At 37.0% G+C, this 25000-nt stretch overlaps 1 protein-coding gene across 3 annotated transcripts in view; it reads left to right on the plus strand.

The window, feature by feature from the left end:
* Positions 1 to 25000, plus strand: part of NXT2 (nuclear transport factor 2 like export factor 2) — a 72350-nt gene that overhangs the window by 3304 nt on the left and 44046 nt on the right. The window contains exon 3 of one of the 3 annotated variants that reach the window (XM_063346396.1): positions 24896 to 24984. The exons of 1 other annotated variant lie outside the window; for it this stretch is intronic. The gene's annotated coding sequence lies outside the window, so the exon portion shown is untranslated. Of the gene's footprint in view, positions 1 to 24895; positions 24985 to 25000 lie in introns of those variants that run through there. One more of the 3 variants, XM_063346397.1, reaches the window with a different exon arrangement.

Consider the following 25000-nt stretch of genomic DNA (forward strand, 5'->3'; position numbering starts at 1 on the left):
CAAGATCTAGAGGACAAAAATGCCTTCTCTTTAAGGCACAGATCAGGAATTCTGAGCCATTGCTTCAGTTTGCGGCAGGTTTGCCCTACATCCTTGGGCAAATCTCTCCGTCTATCTTGTTCTTCATTTCCTTAGTCATTAAATGGAAGTAATAAGTCTTTCCTTTCTCAAAAGAGTGGTTTTGGAGATAAAATCTGTTAATGACTGAGAACCTCAGGTATTATGGTATCAAGAGTTATATAAAAATCATTGTAAAAGCCAACCTGAGGGCTTTCTTTTTCCCTACGTCCACTGTGTGTCAAGAGTCCCCTAAACGTGCATTTTCCAGGCGTGAGCTACATGATCTCTTATTTATCTCATCCAGACCTTCCTTGCTGTTGAAATAACATACCAGAACCTTCACAGCATTTATTGTGATGCTCATTTATGAAAATGTATAGATTTGAATTGAAGATTTTTAGGCACAAAGATTAAAGGCAGACATATTAAAGAGCTGCCCAGTTTAATTTAGAGGGAGCTGTGGGTGCTGAGCACCTCTCTGATAATGAAGATCTGGTTGTTTACTTGTTCCATTATACTCCTTTCACCATCTATCTAATCCTATCACATAATTGTGTACAGAAAATACTCAGACGCTTGGTTTCTTTACTGCTTTGTATAATTGGGGATAGTGTCATCATGCAGGGAAAAGAACCACAGAATGCTGGTTTTCAAAGGCATATGCTCAAGTTTGCAAAACATTTTCTCACTGGATCAGGAATGAATAGTAAGATTATTCTGCCTATTTGTTTTCCTGTTTATGAATAGTTGCTATTTGGGTTATATAGCGATGATAGCTTTGGGATTATGTGAAATATTATGCAGTTGCATATTTCACTTTAGTGAAAGAAACATAAATGTGCCCTTTTGGAATACACAGGTTTTGGCCTTATGTCCAGGTTAGTAAGAGATACGGAAACTACTAAAGCAACCAGACTTTAGTAAAGATACCCGTTTATATAACTGAAAATAAAAAGTGGTATAATTAGTGTCAGTTTTCAAGTATTAATCGTAATGAGCAGACAGGACTGTTTTCATAAAGGAAAAGCATCCTTTCCCCAAATTGAATGCAAATTAACCTTTCCTATTACCTTCTTTGCTAGTATATCATATCTACTGAAAAGGTGTTACATATTGATTAGCCAGCATGTCTTTAATTCTTTGATTTTAAAAAATTATTCTATTTAAAAAATGGAAGTTACAGTAAAAACCCTCTAGACAGTTTATAAATGAGAAATTTCAGCTTTATGCTAGATATAGCTTCTGCAATTATTATCTCCATCCTCACTTGTAAAAATGCCTTAGGTTAAAAAAAAATAATTTATTTGCCTTTCATTTTTTGACTTGGGAAGTTGCAAGTAATTTGTGTCTTCCTTTCCTGATGGAGGTTTCTGTAGCAGTAAAGGCAGCAAATAGAAGTTTGCAAACCGCATTGGTGTGTTTGAAGTACTGGCTTTTTCTGATGACAGTTTCAGTCTGAGAGTCAATACTTGAATACCAGTGGAGGTCAGATTGTTTTTAACCTGAATTTCTCCAGCAATACCTGTCTCAGGGAATGAGTGTGCATTTACTTGTCTTAACCACAGCCACGCTTAATGAACTGATTATTGCTTAGGCAGTTTTATGTGGTGTGATTTTCATTTAGCTTCTATATTTTCTTTTATTGTCTAATTGACAGAAATTGTCTTTTCTTTTTGGTATAAGAGAGAAAGAACTCTGTCTCATCTGTACAGTGAGATGTATTGAATTTTTCATCTAGTCATGGTCAACATGGTCCTCTGGACCCGCTCCAGCAGGTCCAGGATCCTGCCATGGCGTGGACTTGACTCCACGCACTTCTCTCCTTTAAGCTACTGCCTTCTGCCTGGTCGGGGGAGGATGCAGGATCCTGGAGCTGTTGGAGCGGGTCTAGAGGAGGCCACGAAGATGATCCAGGGGCTGGAGCACCTCTGCTATGGAGACAGGCTGAGAGAGCTGGGGTTGTTCAGCCTGGAGAAGAGAAGGCTCTGGGGAGAACTTGGAGCCCCTTCCAGTACCTAAAGAGGCTACAGGAAAGATGGGGGGGGACTCTGGATCAGGGAGGGTAGTGATAGGACAAGGGGTAATGGTTTTAAACTGAAAGAGGGGAAATTTAGATCAGGTATTAGAAGAAATTCTTTACTGTGAGGGTGGTGAGCCCCTGGCCCAGGTTGCCCAGAGAAGCTGTGGCTGCCCCATCCCTGGAGGTGTTCAAGGCCAGGCTGGATGGGGCTTGGAGCAACCTGGTCTAGTGGGAGGTGTCCCTGCCCAGGGCAGGGGGGTTGGAACTAAGTGATCTTTAAGGTCCCTTACAACCCAGACCACTCTATGATTCTGTGATACCCTTGATCTTGGGTTTTTCTGGTGGCTGTTCCCATTTCGGTCTCAGGGAGGGCAGGGCATGGTTCCACCAGTCTTTCTCATATTCCCTGATGCTCCTTAACCCGTCTGCTTCCTCCCGTAGCTCTGCCATGAGGCTGAGCAGATCGTGCCCTTGGTGACACCTCAAATGACTGTTCCCACTGCCGCCATCGCTCACCAGCGACGGGCTCTGGCACGGAGACCTGGGCGGCTGCGTGTTGTTGTGGGAGCTTGCTCTGGGTTGCCACGTCCATTCTGCCGAGTGCAGAGGACACGGACACCACGGCCGAGCTCCTGCTGGGAGGGCGATGGCCGCCGGACGGACCCACGTCCTGAGCTGGCGGGGTGACAAGGCCCTTCCCGACTGCGCCGCCGCCGGGCTCCGGGCGCAGCGCCCACCGCGGTACTGGGCGCGGGGGGGGCGAAGGGGGCGGTTGCTGTGGCAACGCCCAGGCCTCAGCCACTCTCGCGAGAGCGATCGCGGGGGTCCCGCCGCCCTGGCGCTGCCGCCTCGGGAGCCCCGTCAGGCCCGCCGCGGGTCTGGGGGGCGGATTTCTGTACGCTTTAGGTAACTGACGTCTCGGCTTCCCATACGTGCGATGGATATATCTTCTATATAGATATGTAGTTATCTTAAATGTGTGGCAGGACAGGATAGACATGTTAGAAAACACCGATACTAAGTATGCTGTTTTACCGTTCAAAGTCATTAGCAGTGGGTGGTTGCCTTTTTTGTCAATATGAAATATACTAGTCTTGTTTACTGACTGCAAAGTGAAGTAATGCTCAGTAGAACATAACGTGTGTGGTGCCCCTCGGAAAGCCCATGCTTACGAACTCCTTGATGCACTTCAAAATGCAGGGTGAGGTGGAATCTTCGCTTGTAGTTCCCAGTTCGGGACAAAATGCAGCCTTCACAGTTGGGAAGGGGCTGGAGAAGAAGCAGTGACTCAGACACAGTTCTCTGAATCATATTTCCCCTGAGCTTTGCCCAAGTGGGGAGTGAGCTACCAGCCCTCTGCCAGGCAAAGCACGTTCCCTCTCCAGTCAGCTCCCTTCGCTGGCAGAAAACAGAGCAAAATGACGATCGTGTTTCCTTCCGACCCAATTTCCCCCAGCTTCCCCACTTGCTCATGGAAGGAAATAAAGTCTTGTCAAGGTTTGCTCATTAATACAGTGCCCTTAGTACAGCTTTCTGGAAGGATGGCGTGATGAGACAGTAGAATGCAAGAACACCCTACAACTTCCACACAGAAGTTGGTGACCAGTTGCCCAGCGTATTAAGTATGTTTTACTGCTCATGTGTAGGTAGGTGGGACACTGTACTTGCTTGTCAGGTCTGAAACTAACACTTGTTCTTTGGGCACTCAATGTTTCATCCTATAGGAAGCAAAATTGTCACAGTGAGAGAATATATCAGCAACACCTACATGGCTTGCAAAGTACCGTTTAAGTTTGATTCCAGGCAGATTTGGCAAGGCTAATAATCACCTGGTAAAATATGATTAAACAAATCCAAGTTCTTGGTAAATATTTTCAAAAAATGAGTTGTACTCACATGCAAACCAACAAAAATAAATATTTCCTCTGTGTTAAATTTAAAAATTTAAGAATAGCATAAGCAAATAATCAGCTGATCAGCTAATTAAGCTCTGCAATGACTTTTAACAGATTCAGTCAGCAAATTTTACAGATGAACAGTGATTTACCTGTAAATAGTTGAGATTCAAGTATTCATTTGTTAGTATTAGATCAGCTAGCAATGTAAAGGTCCGTTGTTCTTTATGGTTAAAGAGGTTAATGATTCTGGTAACCTACTAGGAATCAAGCATTTAGAATTCCTAATTTGGTAGCAACAGTAATTCTATGTGAAGCCTGCCAGTGAATAGTGTTTATTTTCTTTCCTGATTTATAAAGTAGGAAAATCTCAGATTGATTGGATAGCGTATGTCGAAATTGGTCATTTCAATGTTACACATCTATACTTTTATAGTGAAATGGTAAGAAAATTTTAGCTGACCTATGTAGTCAAGGGACAAATAATGCACCTATCAGTACTGGAGGAAGTGCATGAGGAAATATCAATTTGTTGAGTTTAGCCTCTAGGACTGCTTGAGTAAGCAGCTGCTCACCAAAACAAATATAGATTGTGCAATCTAATTTTAAGGCTGTAACTTGGAATTCCATTCTGTATGATCCTTACACCTACATTTATTCTTCAGAAAGAGCTTTCACAGATTCACAAGAGTTTTCACAACAACTAAAAAGGTTTACAAAACAAAATAGTTTATAATAAAGCCAGGAAAAAAAATTATGTTGCAATAAATTGAAACATCAGGAGATTTGCTCTGTCTCCTGATACACAATTGTCAGGGCTGTTGTGTTATTCTTGTTAATCTTTTATGCTTGCCAAGCTTTACTTTCCATCACTTCATAAAAAATTAAGAATAGACTGAGTAATAAATGATCATAATTATAAAAATTATGATGTGCTTGTGTTTTTTTAGGAATCTAACAGTCATTCTGAAAGATATCTTTGCCCTTACGGTGTAGAAAGAGAAACTGGTAAACCTGATCTAGGCTGTCTCTATGACTGGCATACCATGTGGCCAGTGAGCAAGTCTTAGTCTGCTTCCATGGGATTATTCACAGTTTTATGGAGTTCTGAGAAGAGCCGTTATCTATAGTGCCTTTTTAGGTAATTGTGACATCACTTACAGGATTTGTTTTATATTGTACTTATTTTTAATACATCAGTATAGATTAACTCAACACTTCTTGGTACTGATGCATCTCAGAGAATAGGGTTATTTTCCCATATGCCCATGGCTTGATGTGAGTGAGAGTAGGGGAGAGGAAAGAGTGTGTGTAAATATGTTGTATCAGTGCAAAATCAATCACTTAATTGAAGAGAAGCCTTTCAGAGCTTCTCTTACTACTGTGCTTTCAGTAATAGAATATTCTGTTACTTAGTACTGTTGGCAGTTCAGTGTTATTTCTGTGTGTTTGTACAATATGCAGCATAATGACCTCTGCCACAATATGAAGAATAAATAATAATACAGGGGCAGCGGGTCTCTACATTACATTTCATACTAAATTAGAACAGACTTACCTCTGTTTTCATAAAGGCATTTGATATATTTTGAAATAAAGTACTACTTCATTTTTTTTAATAAAAACTTCTCCAAAGTTTCTATCCTAAAACTCTTGAACATAAAATGTACAGCGTATGTATTTTTCATAGCAATGTATTTCTCATCTACAGACAGTTTATAAAGGAATAGTCTTAAGAAGATTTCAAATTCTTGCCTAACATTCTGCTGTTGCTTCTTAAATCAGATTCTAAAGTGTTCATGTTCCAAATCTGAATTATTTTTTGACCTTGCAAAGTGAACCTGGCATTGGATGCTAATCCCTTGAACGTAAAAGCATTGTATGATGTAACGAAACTGTATTTCATACAGTCTTACAAATAAATTATGTCCCAAATAAGTTTATAGAATTCATTACTATTTTTGTTTGTCATATAGATAGGTAGTTACAGAACAAAATCAAGGGTACACGTGTAAATGACATAAATAAGTTTAAAGAATGAACAAGTGAAACAGATAATACCCCTATGTTTATTCTCACTTGCATATTTAAATGGCTATTGTTAGTTTGATAGTAAGTAGCTAATAGATTTTCAATAAGTCACAATATAAGCAGGTGGTAGGGAAGCAGGCAGAAAAAGTCGTATTTGATGTGATTCCTTCATACAGTGATTACGCATTTGAGGGGTGTTGGCCATAATGCTTTCTCTAGAAAATAAATGAAATAAAAATAAATACCCGCAATATTTCTCTGGAAAATAATTTAGTGACATTAATATTTTAGTTTGAATCAAGACATGAATGTTTGCTTGTTGTTTAATATGCTATGATTAGAAGGCATGCTAAAGCCTTCTGAATGCCTAGGTAAAACAGCAGGATGTGTCATATGTCTGAAGAAAAGAAAACAAGTAAGGAGGGCCATTATGAAAAGGTTACTAACATCCTGTTAGGAGAGGGGAGCAAATACAGGCCTCATACAGGTGGAAATAACTCAAAGTGACCTTAGAGCAACACTAATTTGTCATAACTGACAAGTGGATCAGGTCATCTTCCTTCTCTCTCTTTCTGTAAAGTTCACTACTTTTAGCCTTCAGGTTATTTTTACGTGCTTCTCTGTGGACCCACACAAAAGCATTAATAAAGCCATGTGAGTCAGAGAAATCGGACAGTTTCTTCTAAGTTGTCTCTTGTCGTTTTTTTTTCTCCAAAAAGCATCAGGATGATATTGTTGGCTAGAGAGACAATTTGGGTTAGTGTATTTTTCTATTGAGTTTATAGAGTTTACATCTATGGACAATAGTAATACACTTAATTTTCACACTCTATGTTGCAAATACACTGAGTTTTGACTTACAGTGTAAGTGGTGCGAATTGTATTTAGATGAAATGTAGTGTACAGACTAAAGAACATACTATGTCAACTCCAGTCATTATAAAATTAAAAATATGGATTCACACACACATGTGCATTCACATATATATATATAGAATATATATGCATGCACACTACAAATATACATGCACTCAGTAAAAGAAAAGATATAGCCCAGACAGTCAATAAAAAACAAGTCTGAACAAGTGGGTCAGTTCAGAATCGTGGTAAACTTAGAATCACTGTGTACAGTCAAGTAAAGCAGCTGGCCTAATTGCGTAAACCTAGTTCTCAGTTTTGCTGAGATTAAAAGCAGAAGAAATATTTCCAATGACTGCAATGACAAAAAATAAAGTAAACCTTTTGGTGTCTAAATTTTTAATCTGTGAAATAGTTAATGAATTAAGAGCACAGCTCAACCGATTGTTTAGTATACACAGAGTTTAGTAAACTCAGGCTGCTGACCCTAAAGTTTTTCCTTGGCTAAGGGAAAAAATTTAAATCAACATTCACACTGTTACAATTTCTTCCATTCTAAAACCCAGTTCTTATTTGGGGATAAGAGTGAAGGTAGGCCTGGTCAATTATTTGCTCAGATGTACAGAGACTGCTTTTCTTCCAGAAATTTGCACTAAAGTTACCTGCACCATTTGAAGATGTACCCAGGTACTCTATGTGCAACAATTTGAAGCTGACTCAGAGCAGCTCAGTGCAAAAAAACAAAGTGACTAATCTCTTTGTAGAACTGAGGCTTTGCAACTTTGCTCTGAGTCATCATGACAACTCAAAGTGCCTAGACTTAGTACAGAAATAAACAGATTTAAACAGAGCGCTCGCTTTCAAAACAAACATTACTGCTGGTCCTTCTGTCAGAATGACCTTGGTAACGCTATTTAACATCAAAGTGTTGCTGATATGCAGGGTAGTTTAAAATCTCTAGAAGACTATTGAAGTGGAATCTGAGAAGTTAAGGGGAAACGTGGAAAGAAAGAATGAAAGAAGGAAGGCAAAAATATTTTCTTACCATTAAGAACGCCACACATAAAGAGAGTGGGAGCAGTCAGATTGGAACTGAAGAATAAAATTGGAATTGATGGCATTAGGATTTGTAGGGCAGAGGTAAGGGAGATCTTTAATAGTTTGCCTGTTCTTGACATATTCTAGCCACCCTTAATTAGTCCTTCACATTCTAAGATCAAATAAATAACTGAGTAGTAACATTAATCTTGCTTCATTCAGCAAATCTCTCTCTCTGTGTTAAAAATTTATGGTCCTCTATGCTGCTATCTAAAGGGTAAATATTAGTACAAGTTGAGTTGGAATCTCTTCTGAAATGGGTGAGTGGTGGTTTCTGCCACCTCCAAGTTAGGGGAGCAGATCTTTCTTTCAGTGCTACTAGTGCAAATTTGGAGAAGCAGACCTGAATTTAATGATCTGCAAAATAAATATGGAAATAATGAGTTACTCCTGATTTGCTCTTGTGTAAGTAAGAGTAGTATTCGGCCCTATATATTTATTTCAAGATCATAAAATATATTATAACCATTTTGAAATCTGTACCAGAATGGGCCAAGTTTTTATGCCTGCAGTCCAAGATAGCCGGCCACGATCCAGCTCTGACTCAGAAGCGTTAATTCTGTGGTGTCGCAGAGCTTAGAAACCCTCCGTGGCATCCAAAAGCCATACAGGTACGTTAGCATGAGAGTGTGCTCAGATTAAGTCCAACCATTCAACAAGGTTGGGTTGCCTGTGCACATTTTTTGTCCAGCGTTGGTTTACCTCAGCGTAACATAGAAGCAGCGTGAGTTCAGGTCTGCCAGTGTGGCTGTTTAGTAATACCCAATATCCACATGCAAGGCATCTTCACTAGGGAACAAGTATTCCAGAACAGAAAAGAAACTTAATATAGAACTTATAAATTATGGGTATCTAGATTAATAGATCTAGTCATTAGATAATCAGTGGTAGCATTGAGTATATTATAGGGCTTGAGGTAATAATTTGGTTTATTACACATATAGTGCTACATCTCTGTAATTAAAATATATATATTTAGGTAATGAAAAATATTTTTATAGAAATGTTATCTCATTTAGTGTCTCATTTTATATAGATTGCAATTGCTGCAATAGTGAAAGAAGTAAATAAATCTGACAAAACTCCAGAAATGAGCAATGCCGAATGTCCTGTTCTCTGAGTCACAAAATTAGCAAGAGGTAACACGTTAATCACTTTAACGTTAAGAAAGCTAATAAGCACGTTAGTTTAAATGCTTTTGTGCTTGAGGTGGGATCATGTAATATCTCAGAAAGTTGGGCCTGGTCTGTACTTGAATGGGAGATGTGTAAGAAAAATTCATCGTATTACGAGAAAGGATGTCAGTGGTTTAATAGGTTTCATCATTACAGCTGAGTCAGTACTGAAGTTGTGCCTGCTACCGTGTTAAGGAAACATTCTACTGTTAGAATTGGATCCCAGATGCATTCAGTGGTAAGGCTTAAATTTGGATCCACGATCTGTGGCATTACATTGAGGCAATCTTTTTGTCTTGAATTTACATCAGAATCCTCATGAAAACAATAGCAAATGTGCAAAGTTTGTCAATGGGATATAGTATTAAAGTAATATAAATATATATTAGTTATTATTACTAATTGCTCAATACCTCTTCTTTTGTCTTCAGCATGAGTCAGGAGGAGGAGATGGTCATCATTTCAGTTTCTCTGTCTTATTTCTTTGTGGCTCCCAAATTTTTTACTTGTAAAAATATTCAGAAGACGATTGATGAACGGAAAATTTAAAAAATTAAGTAAATGTTCATTGTATCATATATACAATACAAGTATAAAACCTATAAATAACGTCTCAAATGAAGTAAAAATTTGTAATTGTAGAAAACTGAGATGGGAAGATAAAGGTAAAAGGACAAAATCTATTAATGGCAGGGCTGAAGAAAATTTGATGGCATTTGAATAGAATCAATCCAAAAATTGTTTGAAGTCTGTTAGTACATGGGGGATAGTACATGGGTTAATAATAATGCAAGAAAGATGGACCTTTTAATGGAGAGTATAGTCATTGCACTTCTAGAATTGCGTTCTTTCTGAAATAAAATTTGCTCCAACTCTGAGAATTAGAATGTGATGTAAAATTCACCTTTGTTTATACACAATTTCAGAACCACACTGTAGTCCATAAATTATTATTGTTTTTATTAGATTGAATTTGATTTTTCTTGTTTTTCCAAAGCTTCTTTGAAATCCAGAGGATTTAATTTCTATTGATGGTTACCTCCATCACTGATGTAGCTATAAACCTAATCTTTCAAACAAAAAAAGACAGAGACAAATTTGGGACATAAATCTTCAAGTAACATTGAGATTGCTGAAGATAAAAGGGAAAGTAACTTCCTGAAACTTTGGAAAATAAAAATTGCATGGAAATTTTCAATATAAAATCTGCTCCTCTATTCCTGTTTATTTTGCTCTTTTTGATTAAGTCAAAACCTCTTTATCTTATGCATCCATCCTGTTCGTACTCAGTTGAGAAACATATCCTCCGCTGTTTCGTCACATTTCTCTATCTTGAACTATCATTCACTTCATAGGAAATCAAGGCAGATTCCTGAAAGAAAAGGTCATTAATACTTCTTTAAAGATAATACTGTTTACATGCTCTACACAGTGTTTGCTGTGTTTTCTGCTGTATTTCCGGTTGATGTGAGTAACTCAAAAGACTATGCACGTAACAGCGTATAATATAATTAACCATTTCCGGACTTGTTATATTTTTACGCCTTTCTAGTTGTTAGTGGGATAATAAAGACACTTTTTCAGTCATTGCCAGAGCAAATGCCTTATTACTGGATCCAACAGACATTCTGCCATCCCAGTGTTTCTAGGTCTAAAAAGCACTCACCTCAGAGGAATTTAATCTTTTAATTATACAAGACTCGGAATGCCTGTGAGCTGGCAAAGCCGCTACCTCCGGAAATTAACCATGTTTATGACCCAGTGTTACACTTCTTAATAGAAGAGCCAAAAGAGACTACAATTTATAGTTACAAGGTCTGCAAACTAGTTTGTTTATATGTGCAATAAGATTTAAATGTCATTAATGAAGTTAATTAACATTATTATTGATCATAAATCTGAAGATTTAAAAAACAGAACAGTGTTTCATAATATCTTTTGGGAACAGTATGACAAATACATCTGCAATCAGGTTTCATTTCCTGACTCCTTAGGTGCTTTCTGGAAAGGTAGTGTAATATAACATTAATAATGGGTTGTTGGATTACATTCAGACTTAAATCACTTAAACTGTCTTTGCTTGCGCATACTTATGTGGAAAAAGAAAAACTGTTTTTAGAGAGGTTTTGATTTGTTTCCAAGTTTCTGGAGTGAAGGAAGTTGCTATATAGTAGGAGAAATGTTACCCTGACTGGGTGGGGTTTATTCGTAGAAAATCTTACTACTTCTATTTCATGGGAGAGCTGACAGAGCTTAGTTTTCAAATGAATACCAGATAATATTCTGCAACAACATCATGTCATCGGGATATTTTTAAAATAATTATGTGTTAAAGTAATAAATAAGTACAGATAACAAAGATTACTGAAGGCTGCTCACGTTTGCATGGGCAAAGCTAAAATATGTGATTAGTTGTATTCATTCTCAAACTTCTTGTAAGCAAGTATTACATTTCTTAGGTAAACATGCTTGATTTTTTTATCCAATTGTAAATTAAAATTCATATTTTTACTATTCACACAGTTAATAAAATACTCTTCTTGTTGTGTTTACAGGCCATTATGAAAATACATCCACTAGAGCTGCTGCTGAGTGAACTGACCCTGAATGGCACAGCACTGCTATTTTGGGAGTGGGTGCAGCCTAAAATGGGAGGCTAGGGTGGAGTCATGTGCTTGTGTGTGTTAGTTTTCCTTCTGCAAGCTATGGAAGGAGAATTCTATCTTCCAGTTTTAAGAGCAAAAAGAGGGGCAAAGTTGTGTTTTCACTGCAAAAAAATTACTTACAGTATGTCAGAGAATATAAGTGTACTTCATTTCTCTTTCTCTGAGACTAATTCTGCTCTTAGCTGCATAATAAATCTAGAGCAGCTTCATAGAAAGACCACTTAATAAAGAAAGGTTTTACAATTTATATTTATACTGTTACAGTTTTTCTATCTTCAAATTTGGTGTTTCTGTCAGTTTCTCACCTGCCTTATCTCTGAATGTTGGTGCCTTCACGCAGATGCAATACTGTGTGCTTTTTCTAGGATTATATTTGCAAAATGATTTCCTGATTAGTGTTACAGGAAATATTTCTGAATATTGTTTGACAAGCTACAACTGGTTAGGATGTCAAAGAGTTGAAAGTTGGTGATGTCTAAAGTTGCTTTCTAAAACTCAGATATAAATCTGCTCAAAACTGAAGAACAGGTGACAAAGACTAACTTTTTGTTTCCAAATACAGTAGGGAAAGCCTACCCTCTGATAAGAACCATGTTTTTCACTAGCATCTTCTAAAAGTTTTTACACCCATGGGTGTTTATTTGCAGTCTGAATTTGCTTGTCTAAATTCTCATGTAAAAAATCGGCGCACTTTATTTCCATAGCTGTTGATAAATTTTGGGGTTTGCTATTAAATCTATAGAATGCTAAAATAATTGGTTATGTATATCTGTATAAATTGAAATGTTTGTGCATATGTAACAATCAATGCATGAAAAATATTAAGATGAAATTACTGAAAATAACATTTTTAAGGTGACTTAGATATTCAGAATTATAAAAAGGAAAGATAGTGGAGTTTTTGCTAAGTGGCCTTCATTTTTCTGTGTTCCCATGTGTTTAGGATTTCATTTGAAGGGTATAAAGGGTGCTAGAGCCTGCCTATTCAAGCAGAAGCAAGTAAGAGTGACAAAGATTTAATACATTTCTCTAAATTTTAAAGCACCTAAAAGATCTGTTCTTCTGGATTGCCAGAAAGGGCAAGAATTTGGCCCTTTGGTGGTGTCTTTAATGAGAGAGACTCCTCTTGTGCACATTACTTGACCAAAAGGTGCTATAGTGCACTGTTGAGTCAACACAACTGTTCTGGCTTGTTTTTTAAATATTTGCAGGGAGTTCACAGATGATTAGGTGACAACCAAGAAGGATATTCTAGAAATTTATTGTTTGAGAGAATCCTAAGCTTTTGACTCACACACAAGAACAAGGTTTTATAAGAATGACAGAGGGGCACTGAGTTCATGAGTCAATATATTGGGCTGGAATGCAGCCAGCTGTAGTCACGGAACAACAGTAGTGCACTTCAGAAGTTGACTGCTTTCTGTGATTTTGTAAAATATTTCAGAATTTGCAAAAGCAATTGAATCTAGAAGCACAATTTCTTTAAAAAAAAAAAGAGAGGGTGTGTATAATTTTTTTAATCACTAAAAACTGGACATTTACACCAAGGCAGCTCTTGTGTAACATTATGTGTATCTGCACGTGACCCATCTCCTCTAGCTGTATAATGTAGAGATAAAGCCATAAGAAAGACGCTCCAGTGAAGGGAAATCACAACAACTATTACAGGTTATATTGCTTCACAGTTGAACAGAGCTGAGTGAGTATGTAGCTCACTCCCAAAACAGTCTAGAAGAACCTTTAGCAGACTATTTGAAATACCTACATTTTGTTGCCAATCCGGTGATGTAGGTTTGATATGGAGCCACACTCAAACTGTTCACAAGTCACATGTGACTCAAGAGCTAAATATATATGGTGATAATTATATCTTACAAACACAGACCATCAATGCTCGTTACTGTAATGGATTAGAGCAAAAGGCAAATGGATTATTTTTCTTTTGTTGTTAATCTCAATCCTTTTAGGGGCAAAGCCTGCCCAGTCATTTGCTAGTGTTAGTGATACATATGCTCCTAGACATAAATAATTTTATAAAAGCTTGAAAAAAAGTTCTGAATTGTGAAAATATGTTAATATGTAAGAATGCCGTTACAAGCTTTCTGGGACAGTTTTGCTTCAGGCAAAGCTGCAACTGAATTGTTTTCTAATCTTCTGTAGACAATAAATATGAATAGTTAAAAGAGCAACTAAAATCAATATAAACTGAACTGTAAACTAAACTAAGATCAATATAAATAGATAAACTAAACAGATAAAGAATGTTGATTTCTAATTTCCTTTAGATACTACGCAAATATGGACAAACCTAATTTTGAGAGGGTATGCATGCGTCCTGTTAGGGAGGTTCCATCTCATCTGCTGTGGACGTATAAAGAACATGGCACTTGCAGCTTATGAAGTGAACCTAATTCACTGTGGTGCTATGCTCAGCTGAGTATCAGTCCCTCCAAAATCTTTAAATGCATTTTATTACCACTTTTCCAGCAGTCCATCAACTGTATCAAAGCACTGTTTGCCTAATAGTGAACTGAATAAGTAATTTATTGTCAGTTGATAGAAAAGATTGGTATTTTAAATGCTGTATTTATCTTGCATTCTATCACTGGAATGAAAAATTTTATATATTGGGATGTTTACAATTGATAAAATACAAGCTGTCCTTATCTACTGTAAGGGAAAAAATGGACTTTAGTTTTTGCAGAAAGAGGACAAGTCCCTAATTACAATAATATACTATTGTCCCTCTTCCTTCCCATCAGCAAGTAATGATCATTACCCTTTTCATACAAGTTAGTAACTTTAAAGGTGTCATTTATCCTATTACAGAGGCAAACAGTGTTTACAATGAAAATCTCTAGGCTAAATTCAGTTGCAGATGTTTTTAGTTGTATTTTAGTAGACTACTTTTTGTAATTAACTGTGAATAGCACTGATTTACATTAAGAAAACGTTCTATATGTTTCTTAAAATACTTTTTTCTCTGCTGAAGGTGTATCTTTGCTTGTAACTAAACTGTTAACACTGTATATTTTCAGTTTTGAAAACTAAAATAGTTCCTAGATTTATTCATCATGAATTGAAATCACAAAGGAAGAAAGAAGTGATTCTGATAATTTTTATTTTCTTGCCTGTCTTTTCTAGAAACGGAAAATAACATTTATCTGTGAAATCATTACATTTCTAGAGCATAGGAATTCATCATCCTTGTGTTCTTTTACTTCCATGTCAATTTAGCAGGAACAGTAGGACTAAATAAAGTCAATCTACTGATATATGAGGCCTAACATCTATTGAATAGTCAGGGACAATTCTTTGTTCTACATCAGCTGTCATTCTGTGTTTTATGATCTCACATCTAAATGTTAAGCAGGGTTAGTAATGTTTAGTTTCCAAGATGAATTGTGATTAAATGCTTTCAGTCTGTGTGGGCAGACTAGCAGGAGAAAAAAGATACACGCACTTGATAGTACTACATTGACTATTTTGCTTCCAGTGATTTTGTTTGTATCAGTATGTGCAGAATGGAATATCTGTTCACAAAGTAAGGTAGTTAAAAATTCCAGAAGGAGAACGTGTCTATGGCTAAAACACTTAAGAGTGTTTTAGTGAAGTTACTACACATCTGGATGAATAATACTTGCACCTACAATGTGCTGGAGTACTGCATAGAGTAAACAATGATTCATTCTCTTCTAATACACCTTTTCTTAAATAGGATGATTCATATCAATACTTCCTTAGAGGAATGCACTGTATTTTTATTTGTTACGGAAACCAGACTGCAAGACCCAACAGAAGATCTTTTCAGTTTCTCTTGAGACAGGTCTGTAGGAGTTTTTGTTGTTGTTGAATAGAATACACCAATTAAAGTTGACAAAAATTTAAGTGCAGGTCTGATTTAGATTCCTAGCTGATAGAAATGCCATTTGCTTTTTCTCAGTAAAGACATACTACTGAATCAAGGGAAGCAGATTCTGAGAGAATGAAAAAAACCAAGACCATCTTACAAGTGCAGGCTGGGATTTAAGGAACAGAAGCACTAAGAACCTTTTGTTTGTCTGTTAATGTCCTACCACAGCCAAAGTAACAAGCAAATTGCTCGCTGCCTCATTGGTAGTTGCTGCAAGACAAAAATGCAGTGCACTCCAAGGGCTAGATGAGGCAGTGGGTCTCTGATTCCTTTCACTTTTAACCAAGAAATACCATTTATGGGAAAAACATAACTTGGATTCAGTTCTGTATCTGGATTTGAACACCACCAGGTCCATAATCTCAGTTCATAGTGTACTTTTTTTGTGTGTGTGTGTTCATCGTGCATGTTTCTGGCAAGGTGTAATGCTCCTTTCAGTTATCTTTCCCAACTTGAGAGTAATTTTTGCTTTGAGCTATTACTGATGATTCTGCCCAATAAGCAAATCCTTCTTCTACAAATAATAAACTGCATTAATAAAAAAAAGCACAAGAGCACTCTAAAAATGAAGACGAAAAGCTTATTTTAAAATACTGTTTTGCTGAATATGCACTTTGTCTCCTGTTTATACTCTCAACTTTTCTCTATGCAATTCCCTATATATAATCATGCGTGATACTAACCTTGGAAAGACATAAGTGTTACAGGAAAGGAATCGGGAACAGAGGACTGAGAGTGCATAATTAGAAGAAAAATTTTTTCACAAAAGAAGCAACTATGATACCTGGTCAAAAAAATACATATTTGTCAAGCAAGACTAGCCTTTGTTTTCACAGAGTAGATGGCCAGAGGATTCCCTGTTGGTATAGCAGCAGAGATTGAGCGAGGCCTTCTACTTTGTAAGTACTGGAGACACAAGCAAACAGTTTAATTTCTGTAGCAGGAATTTGAAGATAAGATGTCAAAATGTTTAGGCTTTTCCATGATACAAAAGAGTTTGGGAATGTGAGGGCAGGAGCCAATGGGTAGGGACACTAACATTTTTTGGCACAAGCTGACAGTTTAGCTGTAACATTAGGCTGCCCCTCAGCTGGTACACATCACATCTTGGCTTTTGTTAAAAAAGCTGTAGGTGTTCTTGGTGGAGAAGCCTATTACTGGGTGGATTTAAAGCCTTGGTCTGTCTTCTTGCCTACAGGAATATTTCCTCTGAAGGACCTTAGGGTATATTAGGTGACCTGAGAAATGAACATGGTTGTTGTGCTTGGCCATGCCTGATCTGTGAGTAAACAGAGGGTCTCAAGGATGTTTACATGGTGCTATGCAGTGCAGATAGCTCAGGTCCTGAGAGCAGTATAGCTACATTCACAGAGCACTCTGCTCAGGCTGACTAGGTCAACAGCCTTTGCAAAATAGCTGTACAGCTGCTTTGCCCAACATTCGGCTGTGTAAACATTCCCTATAAACTCCAGTTCAAGTATAGCGTAGGTAGTGGCAGGTATTTCTGCAGTGCCCTGTATTGTACTGTGGGCAAATGTTTGCTTTCAGAAAATCTTAATTAAGTATTAATATGTTGTTATTAGATTAAAAAACATGATAGTTCTATTGTAAACTGCCCAGCATTCCTGAGTTATTGTTACAATGGATTATTTGAGTCATCTTAAACAAGGGTAGGTTTCTATTTGGTAAATTGCCTAAGTGAATTCCCTGACACCCCAGCTAGACTGCTTTTGGCACCTGAACTAACCCTATAAGACAGGTTTGAGTATTTCCATGATATATTTCAGCCTGCAGGTCAGAAATACCCTATCCTCTTGACGCCACTGTAATTTTATTAAACTACATGCCTTGTAACTGAGCAAAATAGCATAATAAACATATATAAAATGTTCTAATTAACTTATGTATGTTCATGTTAAGTTTTTTCTAAGATTTTTCTGTTGAATTCTCTTACCCTGAATGACTTCCGGCATGCTGTCTCCAGTAGCTAGAATTGCTGTTTGTAAATTAATACGGCACTTCGGAAGCTCTCTACTCAGCCACCGAACATTCAAGTGCAATGTACTGACTTAGGCAAGATCACAGCTGCTAACTGATGTGCAATAGTTATGTTTAAATGAAAATCTGCCTTGGAAATCTGTCTTTGTAATATGCAAGGGAAAGTATGCATAATGTTTCCCTCTCTTAGGATAATAATCCTACTATGTTGGAAACTGTACTGGGCAAATTAATAGAAACTACTTAAAGAGTGGAGTAAATGCACACAGTAATCAATACTATGTGTTCAGGAAAAGTCAACTCAACTTTTGTCACAAATCTACTGGAATCTTTAAAGAAGTCACTGAGCAGGTGAATGAGAAAAAAACAGTTGATGCAGCACACTTTTATTTATAAAGGCCGATTAAAAAAACCACACCTGTCCATGGCTCTCACAGAAGTTAAACTGTCAAAGGTGAAGAGGGGAGATCCTTCCTTGGGTGGATAAGTGGTTAAAGAGTAGAGGAAGAATCAACGATCAGTTTTCATTGTGGGTTTTGTAGCTTTAAGAGTATGTAGCTGAGTGCAGTCTAGCCACCTGATTATTAGTTTTTTTGGTAGGTTTCACATATTTGTGAAAGACAAGGCCTTTCTGAGATTTCAGTTTCTCAGACTGGGGGAAATATGGAAAAGAAGTACTACTCAGACTTTCCATTCTTGGATCCACAGAGGAAAACTGGCTCAAGCTATTCTAGTAATAGTAATCAAAGTATAATAAATGAGAGAACTTCAGTTAATCCATTTTTTTTCTTAATTTTTAATGTTTCATGTTTATGAAACACATTAGGTCAGACCAATGTAACAGGAGGTTAAAAAATTCAGCAACAAAAAAGCTACAGATAGTCAAATTTTATCCTTACTATAACTGTGATTTAAGAACATACATAAACATGAATATAATTTTTAGTTGTGGATTGAATCAGTGTACCAGACCACTTTTTCACAGAAACAGGATGAAGAATTGCAAGCACAGGAAGAGAATGTATCTTCTGTATTTGTACTACTATAGGAAGAGTCTGAGTGACTAGTATATAGTATAATATCGAAATAATACAAATTAATAGTACCTTTATTAAACAATGTTTGAGATCAAAAGAAAGCCGTAAGATTTTTAAGACCAGCAAAAGTAGCTGATGCAGGCTTCTATTACTCTTTTCCAAAATAAAAATGATGGTGATTACATACTGATTTATTTGTAGTTCCACTTTCACAGTAGGAGAAATTTTGCACAACTAAATTCCTAAGTTTACTGCAAGGATTCCAAAAAAGACTCTAGTTTTATTTTCATATTCAGTTGCCTTAGGACTTCAGAAAAATGTATCAAAAAAGAGGATATAATCCATGGAGATAGGGAAATTGGTAAGCAGCCAGCTTCACTACTAACTCAAGTGGGTACAAATAAACAACGCTATAAGCAGTCAGTGGCAAGCCAGCTTATGCTGGTGCCAAACAACTAGGCTACGGAAGCATGACATAAATGAAATTTTTAAAAATTCAAAAAGCCAAGTGGCTAACCAACGTATGTTTTCTCTCCTGTGTTTTCAACATCTTTTCACTGTTCATTAATGTAAAAATAATGGGGTATAGAAGATGGTGCATGATTCAAATATTATTGGCATCCAAATAGCGGTATTCTTTACTGAACAGCCTGCTGAGACTTTTGCTGTTTCAAAGTCTGTTTGGGAAGCAAAACCATCCTGATTTAAATTTTTATTCTTTCCTGGATACTGTGGGTTAAACCTGCAATTGTGTTAATTGATGTAGTAGTCCTGATTTTTTTTTAAGAATTTACTCTCCTTGGTATGAACACAGCACATCTTTGGGAGAGAAATCTAGATAGCTGTAAGCCTGCTTGAGCTAAATCAATAGCTAAATCAATATTGGCATAATATGTGACATATCAAAAGTAACAGTGATGGATTACTTTCCAAAGCATTTTAACAATGTTCATCTTCCATTTTATAGTTTTGTGATCACATTTTCTAACATTGAAAACTAGATAATTTTTGCAGGGCATCAGTTTATTTGTATGCTACTCTACTGATTCATGCTTAACATTCAGACTTCAAGTAGTGGTTTTGCTTGTGTGATCTGAAAGCAACACTGAAATTTTTCTGATCCAGAAAGAAAAAAAGCGTTTCTCCAACATCTGCTTGAGTATCTTCAAGCACATTATTAACCCAAATGGTTAAGAATAAGGCATTTCCTACCGTACAAGAACTTACAAGATAATCCATGCAGTACTAATTTACAGCCAAAATACTACTTTACAGAAAAAAGAAATCCTTCAAATCTATGAAATGTTACAAAAGGTGTTTTCACTGATAAGCAGGCTGAGAGAAACACCCGTTGTGCGAGTTGCTAGATGTTTGTGCCTTCTTCCAGTACCACAGGTAGAGCTAGGTTATCCCAGGCAGGAGGGCAATATAGCATTTGGTATTCAACCATCGTCATCCTAAAGCTAGATGTGTTCTCATTAAAAATTATTCAAATTCATTACTCTGTGGCCATTCTTTTCAGACACCAGCCAGCTGTTCATTGTGGCAGTGTGTCTGTGTGGGAGAGGTGAAGTCGGGTGGAGGAAGAGCCAGTTGTGTGATTTCCCTTTAACTTCGGCATTGTAAACAGAGCTTGGTTCTGCATACTGATTTCAGCAGGCAGCCAATGTCAACACTGACATTTTCAATCTCTTTCTTTTATGTCACATTAGAGGAAAGTGACCTGTTGTGTTTGTGGAAGCTCTGGAATCCCGCAGGAGAAGGATCACTCAGCACCCCGGCAGTCTGCCAAGTACAACTTGTTCTGAAACACAGTGGTGCTGAGAAGTTGCATTATCAACTGAAACGCAACGTCGGCTTAGCAGGAGATAGGTTAGACTGTTGATTAGCTGAGTTGTTATGACCAGCTTTCCCTCCAGGGTACATTGCACCTCTGCTGCCAGGCTCTTCCCTTTTTCCTCGCCTTTCTACTTGTTCTCCCATACTGTTCTTGGAGGTGGCCACGGCCGAGTTCAAAATTATGCCCTATTCTAGCACTGTACTGTAGTCAGCATCTATTGCGTACACTGGGAATGGGGGGTCCTTCCTTAAGAGTGTCTTAAACTGTTAAATTGTTCAGAAGTCATATGTTTTGTTCCAGTGATAACAAATGCTGAAAGTGTAAGATACTGATTTAAGTTTTATTTCTGGTATCCTATTTCTTTGACCTGTTTTATGAAGGCAGAAATCCTAATATCATCTCATACTCTAATAAGAATATCATAATAAATCCATCTAATCAATCAAGAATAATAAAGTAGTTTAGCCGGTAGGAAAAGGAAGAAGCTTAAATAAGTGTCTTGCATATAGAAAAGACATAATGTGTGCTAAAAATACAAACGCGTTTGTATTGTTCCAAGTATTCCTGATTAACAAGAACAAACTGAATGTAGACTAGGATTTAAATCAGAAGGTCTTGAGTACTAATAGGAAAGGAGGTACTTCAGCCCACCAAAACCAAGTGCTTACTACAGAAATGAGTCCCTGCCCATTGCAGGGGGGTTGGACTAGGTAACCTTTAAAGGTCCCTTCCAACCCAAACTACTCCACGATTCCATGAAAGATGATATAAAACAAATTGTCAGGCATATCAGAGTCATCTGATCTTTGTCCAGAGCTCCTAACATCTAAAACTTCCATGGGCTTACTTTTATCTTTAGTCCTCAAATCTGTGACTCCACTTTGTAGAGAAAAACTAGACTGTATATGCAGAACGTACACTTTTATCACGGTGGGCAGTGAGACTCTGGCACCCAGTACTTCCGTGCTGCATGGGAACCACAAAAAATGGTGGCAGAGTGGAAAAGTGTAAAACCTCTCTATATGATTGCACCAGGAGGCTGAACACATAGAAGGGAAAGATGGCAGCTGTGGCACAGGGCAGCAGCCAAGAGTTGGTATGGTATATACATGTAAAATAAATTACTAAATACACTAGAATAAATTGGGTAAGGTAAGCAGATGGGTAAAAATTCTGGAGTTGAACAAATCTATAGTAAAAGTCAATATAAAATAAAAGTACTGAACACGTGGAGTAGACTTTCAGAGGAAATAGAATAAGTATTTGTGTAATATGCAAATAAATGTGGTTTATACACATTTATGCATAATAAAACCTTCAGGGCCCAGACAGAAGAGAAGAAAGGCCAAATCTGAAAAGAATGCGACAGCTTGGTATACCATTTTAAGGAAGAACTGATGGCCTCAGGATTGTTTGAAACAATTTTTACAGATTTTGGTTGAATGTCTGACTTAAAGCTTATGGAAGTTCACATGAGTTTTTTCACTAACTAAGCCAAGCATCATATAGTACTGTTCACATTAGTGGCAAATACTAGATCATGAGCTAAAGGTTTCAGTTTTAAAAATACCTTTGCATTGTTCAATTCTGTAATACTTTCTTAAATGAGGCAGTAAAAGTGATGAAAAGAAGCTGGTAGGCTTTAAGCAATGTTAGCATATTTTTCATACTGCGACTGCACACAGTCTTTGCATGTCATTACATTATTATACGGATATGGTACATTCTCTCCTGGAGATATCTTTTTGAGAATGAACGTGTCTTGCTAATATGAGGAATATTGCCAATGATAAGAATATCAAAATAATAATTCTAAAGATTATCATAATTGTTGCATCCTTATCTGAGTCCTAAATATTTACTCGTATCTGCATGTTACTTTATAAAGGCAGGTAATTTGCAGTGTGTCAAAAAATATTAAAGATGAAAGACAATAATAGACATTTTTAAAAAGAACTAAGGAGCAGAGCAATTGCATCTGTCAAAGGCTGCAGGATTACAAAATTTGTTGTTTAAATTCAAGGACTTCAAGACCAATACGGAAACAAACATATAGACCACTGAAATAGTAAAAATGTTATTATTTTGTGACGTATTGTGCCGATTTTAACACGCCACGTGAAGTCTGCAGAACCCGCAGCACCAAAGACTATTTTGTAAGGCACATTGTAAATGGGTTGAACTTTGATTTTTCATGGGCCCTGTGGCTAGATATTACTTGTTAAAATCTAAGCAAAGGCATTGTATTCCTCTGAGATGGTAAGGGTATATTTATTTTGTAGATTTAAAATGTTGGCCTAATGTGCCCTGCTGAAAATGGAAAGCAGCGAACACATCTTTTGCAAGTGCTTTGTTCCACACTTACCAGAAATCTTATAACAACAGTGCTGTCATTTTGAATGTGTAAACACAATGGAAGGTGCAATATTAATAAAGAAGCATTTCAATTTAAAATTTTGAAGAATACATGATGAAATGCAGTGTGGACTAAATGAGAATATAAATCATATATCAGAATTCATTTTTATTTTCAAAATAGTGATTAAAATCAAACAATAAAGTACAAAACTAAATCTAGCGATCACGAATCCATTGTGTTTGCAAAAAGTGTGAGCTGACTCTGACAGTTTTAGTGAAGAATGGAAAGTACAGACAGCCTTGAATTCTTTAGTTCAGTTTCGTTTCATTTGGCAGTGTCATGGATGTAGTTAATTAATTGTAGTCGTCTTAAGTCATTGGAATGAGAATTTCTCTCAATCTTCCATGAAGTGTAATACACCCACTTTGGGGCGTTGGGGGAGCGTCTGTATAGCTCAAACGTGCCCAGGATCATGTGCACAGAATCAGACCAGCCCAGGGGTTTCTGGAAAATGGAGTTTGAGCAAAAGGAGCACTTCATCAGGTCTGATTCTGCAGCCACACAGGCATGTAACTTTCCTTGAAGTCACACTTATTTTTATGACATTTCTTGCCCTACTTTTGGAGACTCCAGAGACCTAGAGAAGCATCCAAACTTGCATGTGTTTGGATGAACTAAACTGTTGAATTTCTTAAGGACTCAAACTAGAGGAACAGGTTATTTCTGAATTATGGGAAGCTTAGATCTAAATTCAGATGCTTATAAAACATTGAGTTATACTGTGCGTGGATAAAAAAATGCCTGTGACAGTGTCCTTAAAGCCAGATTCCCTCATGATCTTAGCCTTAAATTTTGATTGCCCTTGGGGAGTCATAAAGACACACCGTTGGTAAACTAAGGGAAGTCTCCAGAAACACACAGATTTACAGAGCCCTCCAGTATGTCCTTGCAGACTTTCGTGGTGATGATGAGCGATGTCTCTGCTGCCTGTCTCACATATTCCACAGAGCAGCCTGCATTATCGCCCCATCGTGCCAAAACCCCTTGCATCGTACTGTGTACAGTCTGGCAGTTTCTGAGGTGACATTTGGAAACAATGTTGATATAATCCAAGAGTCTAGCCAAAGCCCATAGAAATCATTATATTTTGAGTTAAGCTTGAAACCTTTTTGTGTTTTAGTTTCCAACCTGTAAAATGGAAAAAAATACCACCTTTCTTCCAGATTTCCTTCTATCCTTTTTAGATTGTATGTTTTCTTGGGCTGGTATATTTGTCAAATATTATCTAATACATTAACTGCATAGTACCTATGAAGATTTGAATTCCAGTCTCAATTAGGTCTTTTATACTCAATGGCAATAAAAAATGATTTTACTAGAGGTAAGCTGTAATGTATTTGCAAGCTTTGTGTCTCTGATCTGTTCAGTCAAATACCAAGTTTCAACTCAAACTTTGAGAGTGGTCATAACTGTACTGTGTGATTACGACACCCTCTGTGATGTGCTTATCAGCAATCTTCACTGCAGTTATGCGTACCTGCTTTATTTTTTTAGCTGTCTCTCTGATCTTTCTCCAGGCTTGCAGTTCTGTGACCATTTCTGTTTTTATACCCAAGAGCAAAAGCTAAATAGGAGGAATATGATTAAGGATTTCGCATAAACCTGTTAGATACTGTGTCATTAAAAGCAAAAAGCACTTCCCGTGAATCAGAACATTTATGCTATTAAAATGGATAAAAGTACAATAGAATTCACAGATTTACTTAACATTTCTAAAAGAACAAAAATCCAGTTCTCTGTAGAGATAATACCATGGGAACCAAAAAAGAGGCATTTTGTCTTGTTAATCACAGATGTTACTATACAAATTCCTATAGCTAATCTACGTGGTACAAAAATGTATTATAATGATTAAATGCTAAAAGCTTTGTTTAAATAACAATAGGGTCATCTTGCAAGCTGATACCCTCCCACCTCGCGGATGAAAAAGACAGAGATTGAAGTGTAGAAGCACAGCTCTTATTTGCAAAAAAGGTAAATTTTCAAAATT

The sequence above is a fragment of the Chroicocephalus ridibundus genome, chromosome 9, assembly GCF_963924245.1.
Source record: "Chroicocephalus ridibundus chromosome 9, bChrRid1.1, whole genome shotgun sequence".
Lineage (NCBI taxonomy): Eukaryota > Metazoa > Chordata > Aves > Charadriiformes > Laridae > Chroicocephalus > Chroicocephalus ridibundus.